Source organism: Otolemur garnettii, unplaced genomic scaffold, assembly GCF_000181295.1.
Source record: "Otolemur garnettii isolate 467f Iridium unplaced genomic scaffold, OtoGar3 scaffold00036, whole genome shotgun sequence".
Taxonomy (NCBI): Eukaryota; Metazoa; Chordata; class Mammalia; order Primates; family Galagidae; genus Otolemur; species Otolemur garnettii.
In genome coordinates, this window is record NW_003852431.1 from 7,560,306 (window position 1) to 7,575,062 (window position 14,757).

Here is a 14,757-nt window from a genome sequence, read left to right on the forward strand (position 1 = left end):
GCTCTGTCTCAAAAAAAAAAAAGAAGTATTAAACAGCTAAATAAGGTTCTATATTCCATGGTCTCAGAGTGCATGTATTTTAGGAAAGTATCAAGAAAAAGACCATTACGGTTCTGCATTTTGGAGTCAATGTGCTAAAGTATAATAATGTTTCATAGTCCAAGGGCAAAGCTGTTTCTTCAGTTGACTTATTGTTTCTTATCTTAAAATAGATCTGCAGATGGAAATCAATATGTTTGGCAGAAGAAAATTCATAAAAATCTTTGATTCAAATAGTTTATGAGGTATCTTAAGCATTCTTAGACTAACTGAACCTCATGCATTGCCTAAAATGCAAAAATAGTGTAACAAACAACATAGAGAACAACAAAATTAAACACAATAGTGTAAAACATCACTCAAGCCCATTGGGACTTACACAATCTAGTTTACCTCTTCAATAAGTATATGTAGACAGCTTGCTGAAGGACAGGTGCCCTCTGCTCATTGTACTACCTCTCTTCTTTTGCTCCAAGCCCTTTGATTGAGTAACAATAGCCCTGTCCATAGGACCTCACAGTCTAATTTAATTCTAGCATACTCACAGTGCATACTTGTATATTTAAAAGATCTGAAATAAAGACTGATAGAATTAACCTTTACCACTTTTAATACTTTGTGAATTTTGTCGAGTTTATTTCATAATTTGCTCTCATTTAAATCACTGTGCCTCTGAAACTTTAATTGTTCACAGAAATAAAGACATTTATATGCTGGTTTATCTTATGGGCAGTTAAGGAATACACCCGTTTTTATATGTACATGTAACCAAAATGTCAAATATACATTGGCTTAAGCAAGAAAAAAATACTTTAAAAGGTTGGAAAATGTTTTATTATGTTGGCATGGTTAAATATTGATTTGGTAAGTATTTTTTCATCAACATTTAATAAATTTATAGACAAATACAGGTAATTTCTGTATGTGTTGAAATAATTAATCTTAAATTTATATGGACGTGTGTCAGAAGTGGAGTTATAAAAATATAACTGACAGGTGGCACCTGTGGCTCAAGGAGTAGGGCCCTAGCCTCATATACTGGAGGTGGTGGGTTCAAACCGGGCACCAGCAAAAAACTGCAAATATATGTATATGTATTTTAAAATACAACTGAGATATTTTCTTTTTTTTAGTTTTTCTTTTTATTTCCTTGTTTTCTTTTTTTTGTTGCTGTTGAGACAGAGTCCCACCCTATGCCCTGAGCAGAGTGCAATGCTGTCATAGCTCACTGCAACCTCAGACTCTGGCTGTGGGCATCCTGCTGCCTGAGCCTCTGGAAGCCACTGGGATTATAGCCGCTCACCCTAAGATTTTCATTTTTGGGGGGGGGGTACAATGTGCTGATTTTATGTACCATTTGGAATCTTTATATATAACTGGTTAACATAGCATTCACTTCACTTATTTAATTGTTGTGTTTAGACATTTATACTCTACTATTAATATATTTGACATGTACCCTTGCAATATGCACAGCAGGTAAGGTCCCACTGATTACCCTCCAGCCACCCATCTAGTCTAGCCTCTCCCTTTCCCTTGCCCTCTTCTTCTCTCCTTCTTTCTGGGCTATACTTATGTTATATCTTTCATATGAAAGTGTAGGTGATTATATATTGATTTCACAATAGTATTGAATACATTGGGTATTTTTTTTTTCCATTCTTGAGATACTTTACTAAGAAGATATGATCCAGCTCCAACCATGTAAACATAAAAGAGGTCAAGTCTCTTGGCCCAGGCCTGCTAAACAACAATGACAACTGCAACCAAAAAAAAGCCAGGCATTGTGGTGGGCACTTGTAGTCCCAGCTACTTGGGAGGCTGAGGCAAGAGAATTGCTTAAGCCCAAGAGTTAGAGGTCGATGTGAGCTGTGATGCCATGGCACTCTACCCAGGGTGACATAGTGAGACTCTGTCTCAAAAACAAAAAAGAAAGAAAAAAAAGTTTTTCATTTTTTTATAAGTCGGGGTCTCATTCTCGCTCAGGCAAGTCTCAAACTTCTGAGCATCATCAATTCTCCCTCCTCAGCCTTCCACGGTGCTGAGATTATAGGTGTGAGCCACCACACTTAGCCAACTGAGATATTTATTTTAAAAGAAAGATATTTAAAGAAATAACAACAGAAAACTTTCCAAATCTGGAGAAATTATAGATATCCAGGTATGAGAAAATTAAAAGTATGCAATCATATTTAATACTTTGACATTTTGTATTACATAATCAAGCTGTCAAATATCAATGACAAAGAGAAGATTCTGAAATCAGCAAGAGAAAAGAAACTAATATAAGGGATTTCTAATATGCCTAGTAGCAGACTTCTCAGCAGAAACCTTAAAGGCCAGGAGAGAGTAGGATGACACATTATTCAAAGTGGTAAAAGTTAAAAATTGCCAGATGAAAACATGGTACCCAGAAAAACTCTTCTTTAGAAGTGAAGGAGAGATAAAGACTCTCCCAGACAAGCAAAAACTGAGGGAGTTTATCCACATTAGATCCATCTTACAAAAAATGCTTAAGGGAGTTCTTCAAAGTAAAAGAAAATGATATTAATAAATAACATGAGAATATGTGAAAGTATAAAATTCACTGATAAAAGTAAAGAGTCAATTCAGAAAACTCTAATACTGTAATGATAACGTATAAATCATTTGTACCTTATATATGAAGGTTAAGCACAAAATTATTAAAAATAAAAATGACTACAATAATTTTTATGGTAATTACCATATAAAAGATGAAAATTGTGCCATCAAAAATACAAAATGAATTGTTCAACGCAGTGCTGAACAACTGAGGCAGGAGGATCACTTGAGCCCAAGTTGACGGTTGCTGAGAGCTGTGACACTGTAGCACTCTACCCAGGGTGACAGCTTGAGACAATCCATCTTTCAACACTGATTTGTCATATATCAAGTTTCTACATATGTGAATTATGTTCTACTGTCTGTCTCCATAACAATGGTGTTGCCAATTTCTGTCTTACTTATTACAGTTTTATATTAATATATAAATAAAAATATATTATATATATACATGTATAGTAACTATATTACATTTTAACATCTGGTAGGACCAAGATTAAATGGTATTCAAATGGAAAAAAAATACAAAATGGGGGGAATGGAATAAATTATAGTGTTTTGTGTGTGTGATCAAAATCAAGCTGTTAAAATAGCAGACTTAAAATAGTCTGCTACAACAATAAAATGTTTTTTGTGAGCCTCACGGTCGACACAAAGCAAAAACCTATAGTAGATACACAAAAAATAAAAATCAAGGACTCAAAATATATCACTAGTTAAATATTTACCCACAAAGAAAGACAGTGAGATAGAAAGAAAGAAACCAAAAAAATCTATAAAACAAATAGAAGGGTTCACCTACAACTTGAACTTTACCTTAGAAATGCAAACAATATAGCCTAATCATTTGTACCCTTATATTAATCTGAAATAAATATATTAAATAAATAAATAACAAATAGAAAATGGTTAACAAAATAACAGTAGTAAGTCCTTACCTATCAATAATTACCTTTGATATAAATGGAGTACATTCTTCACCAAAGAGACATAGAATGGTTGAAGGGGTTAAAAAAAAAAAGTAAGACCCAACTATATGCTGCCTACCAGAGACTAGCATCACCATAAGAGCATACATAGAATGGAAATGAAGGGACAGAAAAAGTTATTCTATTGAAATTAAAACCAAAAGACAGCAGGAATAGCTATAATTACATGACATAAACTTCAAGTCAAAAAACCATACAAAGAGACTAAGATGGTCATTACACAACTATCAAGGAGTCAATCCACCAAAAGATTATTGAAATTATAAATATATATGCACTTAACATTAGAGCACATAAATAACATAAATATGTAAAGCAAATAGTAATAGATCTGAAGGGAGAAATAGACTTCAATACTTTCACAATCCAGATCATCCAGACAGAAAATCAATAAGAAAAATATCTAACTCAAACTATACTCTAGAACAAATGGACCAAACAGACATTTACAGAACATTTCTCTCAACAGCTACAGAATATACATTCCTCTCAAATGCACATAAAACATTCCCTAGGATAAATCATATGTCACAAAACAAGTCTTTAAAAATTTAAGATAGAAATCATCCTTTCCTTTGGAAAGTATCCTTTCAACCACAATGGTAAAAAAGCTACAAATCAATTTCTAAGAACTTGCAAAAATTCATAAACACAAAAAATTAAGCAATATGTTCCCGAACAACCAACAAACCTATGAAGAAATTAAAGAAAGATTTTAAAATATATTGAGACAAAAGAAAATAGAAACATAATATAAGACTTAAGAAATGCAGCAAAAGCAGTTATAAGAGGGAAGGTTGCAGTAGCAAATGCTTACCTCAGAAAAGAGGAAAGATCTCAGTACCTCGAGGAACCAGAAAAACAATAGCAAACTTACCTAAAATTAGTAAAAGGAAGGACATAACGAAGTTCAGACAGAAATAAAAGTAATTGGAACTAAAAAATTCCAAAAGATCAACAAGTACATGGCTTATTTTCTTAAAAGCTAAACAAAAATGACAAATGTTTAGCTAGACTAAGAAGAAAACAAAGAAGACTTCAATAAAACTAAAAATGAAAAAGAAGACATTACAACTGATACCCCAGAGATGCAAAATATCATTAGAAACTATTATGAACAACTAAACATCAACACATTAGGTAACCTAGAAAACTGTATAACTTCCTTGATATATGCAATCTATCAGGATTGAATTATGAAGAAATAGAGAACCGTGACAATCCAATAAAGAGTAAGGAATTTGAATCAGTAATAAAAAGTCTCCCTGTAAAGAAATGCCCAAGAACAGATAAATGTGGCTAAATTTTATCAGACACTTAAAGAACTAACACCAATATTTCTGAAACTGTTCCAAAAACATTCACAAAGAGGAAATAAGTCTAAACTTTTTCTAGGAGATCAGCATTACCCCATATCAATGACAGACAGAGACACAACACACACACACACAAACTATAGAACAATATCCCTGATGAATATAGATGCAAAAATCCTCAAATACTAGGAAACTGAATTCAACAGCACATTAGTAACATAATTCACCATTATCAAATAGGTTTATGCCAGGATGTAAGATGGTTTTACATATGTAAATTAATGAACATGACACATCACATTAACAGAACGAAGAACAAACGCCAAATGATCAAGAGATGCAGAGAAAGCATCTGACAAAATTCAACATTCTCTCATGATATAAACACTCAAGAAATTAAGTAAATAAAAAATGTACCTCAGCACAATAAAGACCATTTATGAAAATCCCACAGCTAACATCATTTTCATAGTGTTTCCATTATTTTTTGTCTTTTTGTTAGTAGCCATTCTAACTAGGGTGAGATGATATTTAATTGTAGTTTTGACTTGCTTTCTCTAATTATGAGTGATGCCGAGCATTTTTTTTCATACATCTGTTGGCCGTTTGTATGTCTTCTTTTAAGAAATGTCTACTCAAATATCTTGCCCATTTTTAAATCAGATTATTTGTTTTTCTGCCTTTGAGTTGTTTAAGGTCCTTAGATTTTCTGTTTTATTAATCCTCTGTCTGATGGCTAGTTTGCAAATATTTTCTCCTATTATATGAGTCATCCCTTCATTTGTTAATTGTTTTCTTTATTGCTTTTAGAGATAAAATGCTATTGCACACCCAGTAGACTATAGTATAATCTAAATATAACTTTTATATGTACTAAAAAACCAAGAAATTCTTGTGACCCCCTTTATTGTAATATTTACTTTATTTTGATGGTCTGGCCAAACTCTCAATATCTTCAAGGTATGCCTGTATTCTGTCTAATATTGTATTGTTGGATACAGAAACTTATGTAATTCCAACGCTCATAAAACTGTACAACAAAGAGTGAACTCTACTGTAAACTATAGACATTAGTCTGTAATAACATGCCTTAGTTTATGGGTTGTCAACAAATGTGCCATGCCAATGCAAGATGTGAATAATGAAGCAATCCTAAGAGCAGATAGCAACTCTCTGTGCTTTCTATTCTAATTTCCTGTAAATGTGCAACTGCTCTAAAAATGAAATTTATTAATAAAAAGATTTTTTGATCGATTCCTAAAAATATTCCATTAAATTACAGTTAAATAAGTGAGTAAAGTGGAAAGCCTACTCTTTAGATTTATTTGGTAACATTATAAAATTGAGTAATGGGTATTCCACAGAGAGAATATCATACAATTGTACAGATTAACCTCTCTATACACACACACACACATATACACACACAGTCCATACGGTCAAGTTTAGGCTCAATAAAGACAATTAGGAAAGAAAATTTCACAAAAAGGGGAGGACAGAGATTCTTTCAGTAACTTGTTAGGGTAAATGAAAATGGAAAAGTCATCATATTTTTATGTTTGATCACCAATTTTATGTTTGCCTGGCATGCAATTGAGTCTAAACTCATTACAGGTCAGTCTAAGTCACGTGTAAGTATATACTCACACTCTTTGTCAGTCATTTGAAGTTCCCCTGAAATTGTAGTTATTCTTTGTGAGTCAAACAACTAATGACAATAAATGGGGCCAGCTCCAAAGAAAAGACATTATTCTGAGGGTATGGGGTTAGAAGAATACTATTGATTGATACAGTATTGGTCAGAGGGCGCTACTCGAAAGTCATCAATGGTTAAATGTCAGCCTTGGGGGCATATTGAGCAGTGGTCCTCAAGGGGTCAGTCCCGCACCTGGTGCTGTTTAATGCTCTCATAAATGACTCCAGAGATGGCCTCTAGATTGTGTTTATTATTAAGCCAGTTCATATTTTGGCAAAGATAATAATTCATAATCTATGTGATGTGGTGAAGAAACAGGGGAATGTTAAGAGAGGATGATATACAAAGATCAAATGTGAAGAAATTTAATTTAGAAAATAATTCCCTATATATACCATGGAGTGGCCTTGCTGCAAAATCTCCACTAAGGCCCCGCCTTTGTGTCTTTGACGGACCTGTTCTTAAGAGAGCCTGCATAGGTTCTCTATTCCCCTGTGGGGGGCCATCTGAGACTTTTTTCTTTTTTTTTTGCTGGATTTGGCCCCCAGTGAAAAGCTTGAAATGGAGTAGGCCTGGGAAATATCCTCAGATGACCCTGACATATAAATTGGCCAAATCTTTAGCATCCACACTATTTTATCTATAATGGGTACCACTGGTATCTCAAAGAGAGCAGCAGAAATAATGTTCATAATATTCGAAATTACTTTGATGAGAAAAATGAAACTATTATAAATTATGTTAATTGATTAGCCTATAAATATATACTTCTTATTTTTGTATTTTTTTATTATACTATATTATTAATGACATAATACATGGCATAGAAAATTTAAAAAAATTATTATGAATTAGGATGGACAAAGAAGTTTCCAGTGTAGAGTTTGGCTCTGGAAAAAAGGATGAAACAAGAAAGGGCAATTTCCCAACGAAATAGTAACTAAAATCATGGACTCAAGCAGGGTTTCTTGGGGCTGGACAATTGCTTGTTGCTGAGATCTGTCCTATGAATTATAAGATGTTTGGCAGGATCTCTGGTCTCTATCCACTCTGTGTATAGTACCCTCTTGTTGTAATGACCTGGACATAGCAATGTCCCTGGGGCAGGGAGGATAGGAGAGTAGAGGAACAAAAGGGAGGGAGGAAATCAACCCCACTGAGAAACCACTGCTCTAAAGGAGAAATGTTAGACATTCAAAATCTGTTTCTAAATGAAAAAATTAACTCATGGTAAGATTAAGTAATTTGGTCAAAGTCAGGAAACAAGGAAGATGCAAAGCCAGGTAAGGTGACTCACACCTATAATCTTAGCATTTGGGGAAGCTGAAGTGGGAGGATCTTTTCAGGGCAGGAGTTCAAGACCAAGCTGAGCAAGAGTGAGGCCTCGTCTCTACAAAAAGAAAAATTAGACCAGCATTGTAGCATGCTTTTAAAAGCCCCAGCTACTTGGGAGGCTGAGACAGGGCAGAAGGATTGCTTGAGCCCAGCAGGTTGTGTTAAGCTATGGTGATGCCCCTGCATCCCATTCCGGGCAATAGGATGAGACCCTGTTTCAAAAGAGGAGAGAGAGAGAGGAAGAGGCAGATTTACAATTAGAACCCAAGCCTTCTGGCTCCTAGTCCAGATTCTTTCATAATTTAATTCTGCTACACAATTTAAATCTGCTGAGACCTGGACCAAGCCAATCAACACATGAACATATGTTCAACATCATTAGTCACGAGCAAAATGCAAATCAAAGCCACAAGGAGATACTATCACATCTAATAAAAAGGCCATAGTCAAAAAGACACAACATAGGAAGTGTTGAAAATGGTGCAGAGAAACCGGAGTCCTTATATACTTCTGGTAGTAACGTAAGAGGGTACAGCTACTTCTGAAAACATTTTGTACTTTCTTGAAAGTTTAAAAGTAACTTTATCATATCATTCAATAATACCACTTCTAGGAATCTACCCCACATAAATTAAAACATGTCTACACAAAAATTTGTAAAAAGTGTTCAGGGCAGTATTATTCACAATAGCCCCAAACTAAACACAATCCATATGTCCATCCACTGGCACTTAGATAAACAAATGTATTACATCCACGCAATGGAATACTCTCTGTGAGAAAAAAGGAGAGAAATTCTAATAGATGTTACAGCGTGGATGAACCTCAAAAACATTCTGTTGAGTGAAACATAGACACAAAAGAACATGTATTGTACAATTCCACTTACATAGAATGTCTCCCTAAGAAGCAAGTAATGGGAGAGATTAGTAATAAGTAGATTAGTGGCTGCCTAGGGCTGGGAAATATTATATCCCCATAAACCTTGTCATTAGGTACAAGGTTTCTTTTTAGAGCCATTAAAATATTCTAAAATTATACTATGGTGATGATTACACAATTCTTTAAATATACTAAAAATTTATTGAAATGGACAATTAAAGTGAGTAAATTTATGGTATATAAATCATATCCAAATAAAACTGATCAAACAATATTTTGACTAAGATAAAGGAAACAGCAAGACACCAACTGGGAGAAAGGAATCTCTATTGTATATGTCTAACAGGACTTGTACTCCATCTCCCCCAAAGTGAGTGAAATCCAGTAGACCGACTGAGTGAAATCTGAATTTCTGAATTTAAAGACAGTAAGGTAAAAGAAGTAATAGGATAGTCTCAGGGGAACATTTCTTGGTGTTAATCTTTAATAAGGCACAATAGATATCAAGTGGAGACCATAATCTAAGGGTTCTGTATTACAGTGAGTATACATGCTGAATAATCTATACCCAGTGTTGGCTACTTTCTTACAGCAGTGCCCCCAAAGGAGAAAAAACAAACAGAAAAGGAGAGGGTGGCTACTGTTCAAATAGCAAACCCTTGTGCCAAAAGATTGAGATAGTAGAAAGGAAAAGCATGATTTTAAAGGGCTTAGAGGGGATGGTCTCCAAACCTCCGAACAGAAGTGTTATCATGACAATTTACTGCAAATGCCGAGCATAAAAGGTAAGGAGAGCAGGATATGCTGCTGTGGGCGGCTGCTAGCAAAGGGAAGGAAAGCTCGTTGTCGGGTTCAAAAGGATCCTGTGGGTCTCGGGGGACAGTGAGGCATCCAAGGGCTTCTTTAATCTGTCCGTCCCTCTAGCTTCCAACATCCTGTAGAAATGCCACCCTGACGCCTGGGTACTTTGGACTCCTGTTTCCCATACACCATATATATTTTCTACCTCAATTGACTACTCATGTTTTTCACTATGCAATATTCTCCACCAACTTCACCTGTTGAAATTGTTTTGGATTTTGGCCAGGTGCTGTAGTTTACTCTTGTAATTGTAGCACTCTGGGAGGCCAAGATGGGTGGATTGCCTGAGCTCACAAGTTCAAGGCCAGCCTGAGCTGGAGTGAGACCCCATCTCTAAAACCAGTCAGGTGTTGTGGCAGGCAGCTATAGTCTCAGCTACTTGAGAGGCAGAGGCAAGAGGATTGGATGAGTCCAAGAGTTTAAGGTTGCTGTGAGCTATGACACCATGGCATTCCATTCTATCCAGGGTAACAAAATGAGATTCTGTCTCAAAAAAGAAAAAAATTATTCTATTTTCAAAGCCCAGTTTTAAAAAAAACAAAACAAAACCCTTCTTCTATGAAGTGTATTTCAGTTTATAATTGGAAATAAGTCTCTTTTCTCTCCTCTCATAGCACTTGGTATTTCTCCTGGTCCGCATCCCGTCTTTACCTTACAGTCTCTATGGCAACTGTTTTATCTTCCTTTGGAATTATAACCTCCTCCAGGTAAGCAGCTCTGATCACTCATCTCACAATCCTACTGAGTATGTGCTTACAAAAGGCTTCACTCCCAGTTACATTGTGAATGATGTTTCCAAAATAAAGGGAAAAGAAGTTCTCACCTTTAAACAAACAATCAAATCTGCCAAATCTATGACCTATATCAGTTTCTAACAACAGTGCCCAAAGGAACCAAATGAAATTATCAAATTAGAAGTGATAAGAGGTTGACTCTCTCTGTGTATTTATTGTAATTAGTAAGAAGTAATGGTGCCTAATAAAGTGAAGGAAGATATTTTAAAGATAATAATAACCCAAACCGTAAGTATTCATTTAGAAGTTATAATAGAAATCAATTTAAATCCTAACATTATCAAGATCTTATCTGTGTAACAAATTGAAGTAAATAAATCTGGAAGGTTTAAAAAAGGATAGACAGGAACAAACACACAAGAAGATAATTATTCCTTATAAAATGTTAACTCCATTAACAGGACCTAGCAGGAACAACAAAGGAAAGACCCAGGATAGTGAAAAGGAAACAAAATATCAGAATCTATCCATGGTAATATGAAAAAACTTCTTCAGGGATACACATTTATTTATTCAGTCACTCAATAAAAAATATAACCAAAATATATTTGGTATACTCCATGCCAGAAACTGGCACTAAGCATAGAGAAAACAAAAAACTGTTCATAAAGAGAACAGTAGGTTAAAACACAAGTGAAATAAAAAGTTAGATGTGTTTGAGGTTCTTAAGCATGTGGTCAATTCTACCCCTTACACAGTGGTTCAGAAAAGCTTTATGGAAGAGGAAACACTCGAGCTGGGTCTGGGAAGTTATGAAGGATGAACAAGCTGTCCTGGTGAGGGGATGGGGAGGAGAGAGGGTGAAGGCTTGCTTCTAGAAGGAAGATTAGGGGCAAAAGCAGAAAAGCAGGGAAGTATCAATGTGTCCTGGGAGCTACCAACAGATCAATGTGTCTTAATACCAGAGTGCAAGGAAAGATACAGAAAGAAAGTAGTGAAGAGGTTTGCTAAGCTGAAAAGCTGGAACTTTAGGCACTGTAGAGAGTGGTCCTCAAACTTTTTAAACAGGGGGCCAGATTACTGTTCCTTAGAGAGCGTTGGAGGGCCAGACTGCGGGTCCCAGGACAAGTCAGCTGCTAAGCAGGACAGGCAGTGGTGGCAAATACACCTGGCGGGTCAGATAAATGTCCTAGGCGGGCCACATGTGGCCTGCGGGCCGGGCCATAGTTTGAAGACACCTGGGTAGACTCTGTGAAGAGTTTCAACACTGGCCATCCACAGGCAGGTTTGCACTTTGGAGGGAAGAAGAAAGGTGAATTTAAAGCACGACTACATAAGAGCATGTAATTAGGAGATTCTTACAGTACTCCAGAGAGGGCAGAGTCCTGGTATGCAGCAGTGGGGATGGAGAGAGGTGACAGATTGGGGATATATTAATATTTAGAGCCCTGATTGATGGTCAGTGGAGAGGAAGAGACAGTGCACAGTCCAGGTTTGTGGCTCAGGCAATTGGAGCATGTCATCTTGTAGTGCAGGAAAAATGGGAGGAGGAGTGGTTACCAGGAAGATGATGAATTCTATCTCAGACATCCTAGGTTCGAGGGAAATGTGAGGACACTGAAGTGGCAATTTCCAATAGGCAGCTGAATTAATGTGTCTGAATGGGGTTAATTTAGTCCCTAAGAGTGAGTGGGACTTCCAAGGTCAATGTGTAGAGTCTGAAGAGAAATGAAAATTGAAAGAAGCCTCAGGAAACCCCAAACTTCAGGCAGAATCCAACACAAGGTGCAAGAGATGGCTGTGTCAAAGAAATTGATTTTGCAAGCTCATAGTTGCTGTAATGTTGTATCCACGTTGTGACCCACCAATATTTTATCTTTCCTTGTCTAAGTCTATTAGAACCCTTCCTGACCCCTCTTCATCAGCATTTTAACAAGGGGTGCCGTGAAAAATTCTCTTTCTAGGAGTCTTAGTTTTATAAGAACAGGTTATGGACTTCATCTCTCACAAAAATAAAAAAAAAGTTTTTTAGAAAATTTTCTGAGGCAAGAAGGAAAAAGTGAAAACTCTTCTGTCCCCTTCACAAAAATTAAAAGCATGCCCATCTCTTTTCTCCTACATCACAACTTTTAAAGTATTTGACCCTATTTAAGTTAATTACGTTATTTAAAAAAACATTTGTTAAGAGTCTGACTTTTGCAATTGACAAAGTGATCTGTCCACGTAGTGGGGCTGTAGCGTTAAGTAGACAGAAAGCCTTGGAATCATGTGACTGATACTGTAGGTCTTGGAGGTGACTAAGGTAACCTAGAAAAATCCTTACACCATCACGTCTGAACCACCATGGTTGTCTAAATGCAGTATCAAGTATCAAGAATGCCATAATCAAATCACCAAATCAGCATGGAGATGGAAGTTCAGGGCTTACCTGTAAGACTTCAGTGGGATTCATCAGAACTACAGTGAAAGCACGATTGATGGATATATGGGATCTGTTATATTTTTCTCTCTACTTTTGCTTGCTTGGAATTTTCTATAAGAAGCTAAAGGAGAGGATTCCAGATCAAGAACATAAAAGATGAATGTCAATATGCCAACTATATCTGGTCACCTAAAGAATGGTAGGATAGTTGAAGGATATAATTTGCACATATAAAGTTTAAAATGTCATATATATATGACACATATATATATATATAAATATGCACATATAGAGTTAAAATATCAGTTCTGAAGACAAACTCCTGCCTGTCACCATTCCTCTACTATCACATGCTCTTAGAGGTTTGCTTACCTGTACCTTGGTTTTCTTATCTGCAAGATGGTAATAGTATCCATCTCTTTGAGTGAGAATTAAGTGGGGTAAATTTAGCATAGTATCTAGCACCTAGTCAACCACCATTAAATATTACCTTATTATTTATCCCCAACAGACTAGCATAAGGAGCCAGACAGGTTTACAATCAGAGAAGAGAGTGATCAAAAATCCAAAATGTGTGTTTCATGTTGCATTTGTCCACCAATCCTTCCACTAATTTCTTTCACCTTTATTATTTATTGTTTGAATACCCAGTTTTGATGTTTGACTTTCGATCTCAGCTTAACTCTATTGAACCTAATACAGTTACTTCCTCACAGGATCTAGACAAAGAGTATGACCTACTTAAATTTAACCAACATCCTAATAAAAATCTCTGGATGACTTTAGTTTGTTGCACCCTTGTGTAAAAGCACCTGAGTGCCTACAGATCAATAGGGAAGACCCCCAAACCAGAGGGATGCTGATAAGGTCGGGTGAGACCATCTCAAATTATTATATCCTTTAGACAACAGGAAACAACATGCCTCTGCAGTGGATAGTTTCATCCCCAGAAGCCAGCACTGTGTCTGGCACTCAGTAGGCATGCAACACAAGTTAGGTGAACAAATGAACCAAATGAACTAGCAAATGAATGAAAAATGAACTAACAAACTTGCACGAAGATCCTATGATAAGGGAGTAGGTTATGGTTTTCCCAACAACCTGCTTATGAATAAACTTGGAACTTTAGTAAGAGGGACTTAATCGCAGATCAGTTCGACCTAAGTCCATGAATCTTCAACATCAGCTGAGCTCGTGACTCACTTGGTTTGCATGCCAGCCCACTAAATGGAGCTGCTCCAGCCCCTGCAAAGCCTGGCTAACATAGCACAAAGACTCTGCGAGGGAGATATAGAGCCTCCCCCACCATATTCTCCCTTCCAAGAGACCACAGGAGCCGCTCTGGTAAGGACCAAGACCCACTGCCTTCAGAATGACCAGAGCTGTTAGACTTTTCAGCCTCTTTTCAGTACAATTTTCACATCAAACTTCTTTGTCCCTATATCAGGACAACAATCTCTATATTTCATTTTCAAACATCTGTTCTACATAATGAACTATTTTTTTTTATAAAAGTTTAGGGGGTGTAAGTGTAGTTTTGTTACTCTCAGTATAACCATCACCCAAATAGTGTACATTGTACCCAACAAATAATTTTTTATCCTTCACCCCTCCCCTTTCACCTGCATTTAGAATTCTCTAATGTCTTTTATTCTATTCTGTCTGTCCATGTGTACCCAGTATTTAGGGCCCACTTATTTCTATTTCTGAGTTATTTGACTTAGGATAATGGCCTCCAACTCTACCCATGTTATCACAAAAGGTATGATTTCATTCTTTTTTATGGCTTGGTAGTATTCCATGGTGCATAAGTGTGTGTGTGTGTGTGTGATATTTTCTTTATTTGGTCATCCATCGATGGACACTCAGGCAATCCCATGACTTTTCTGTTATGAGTAGT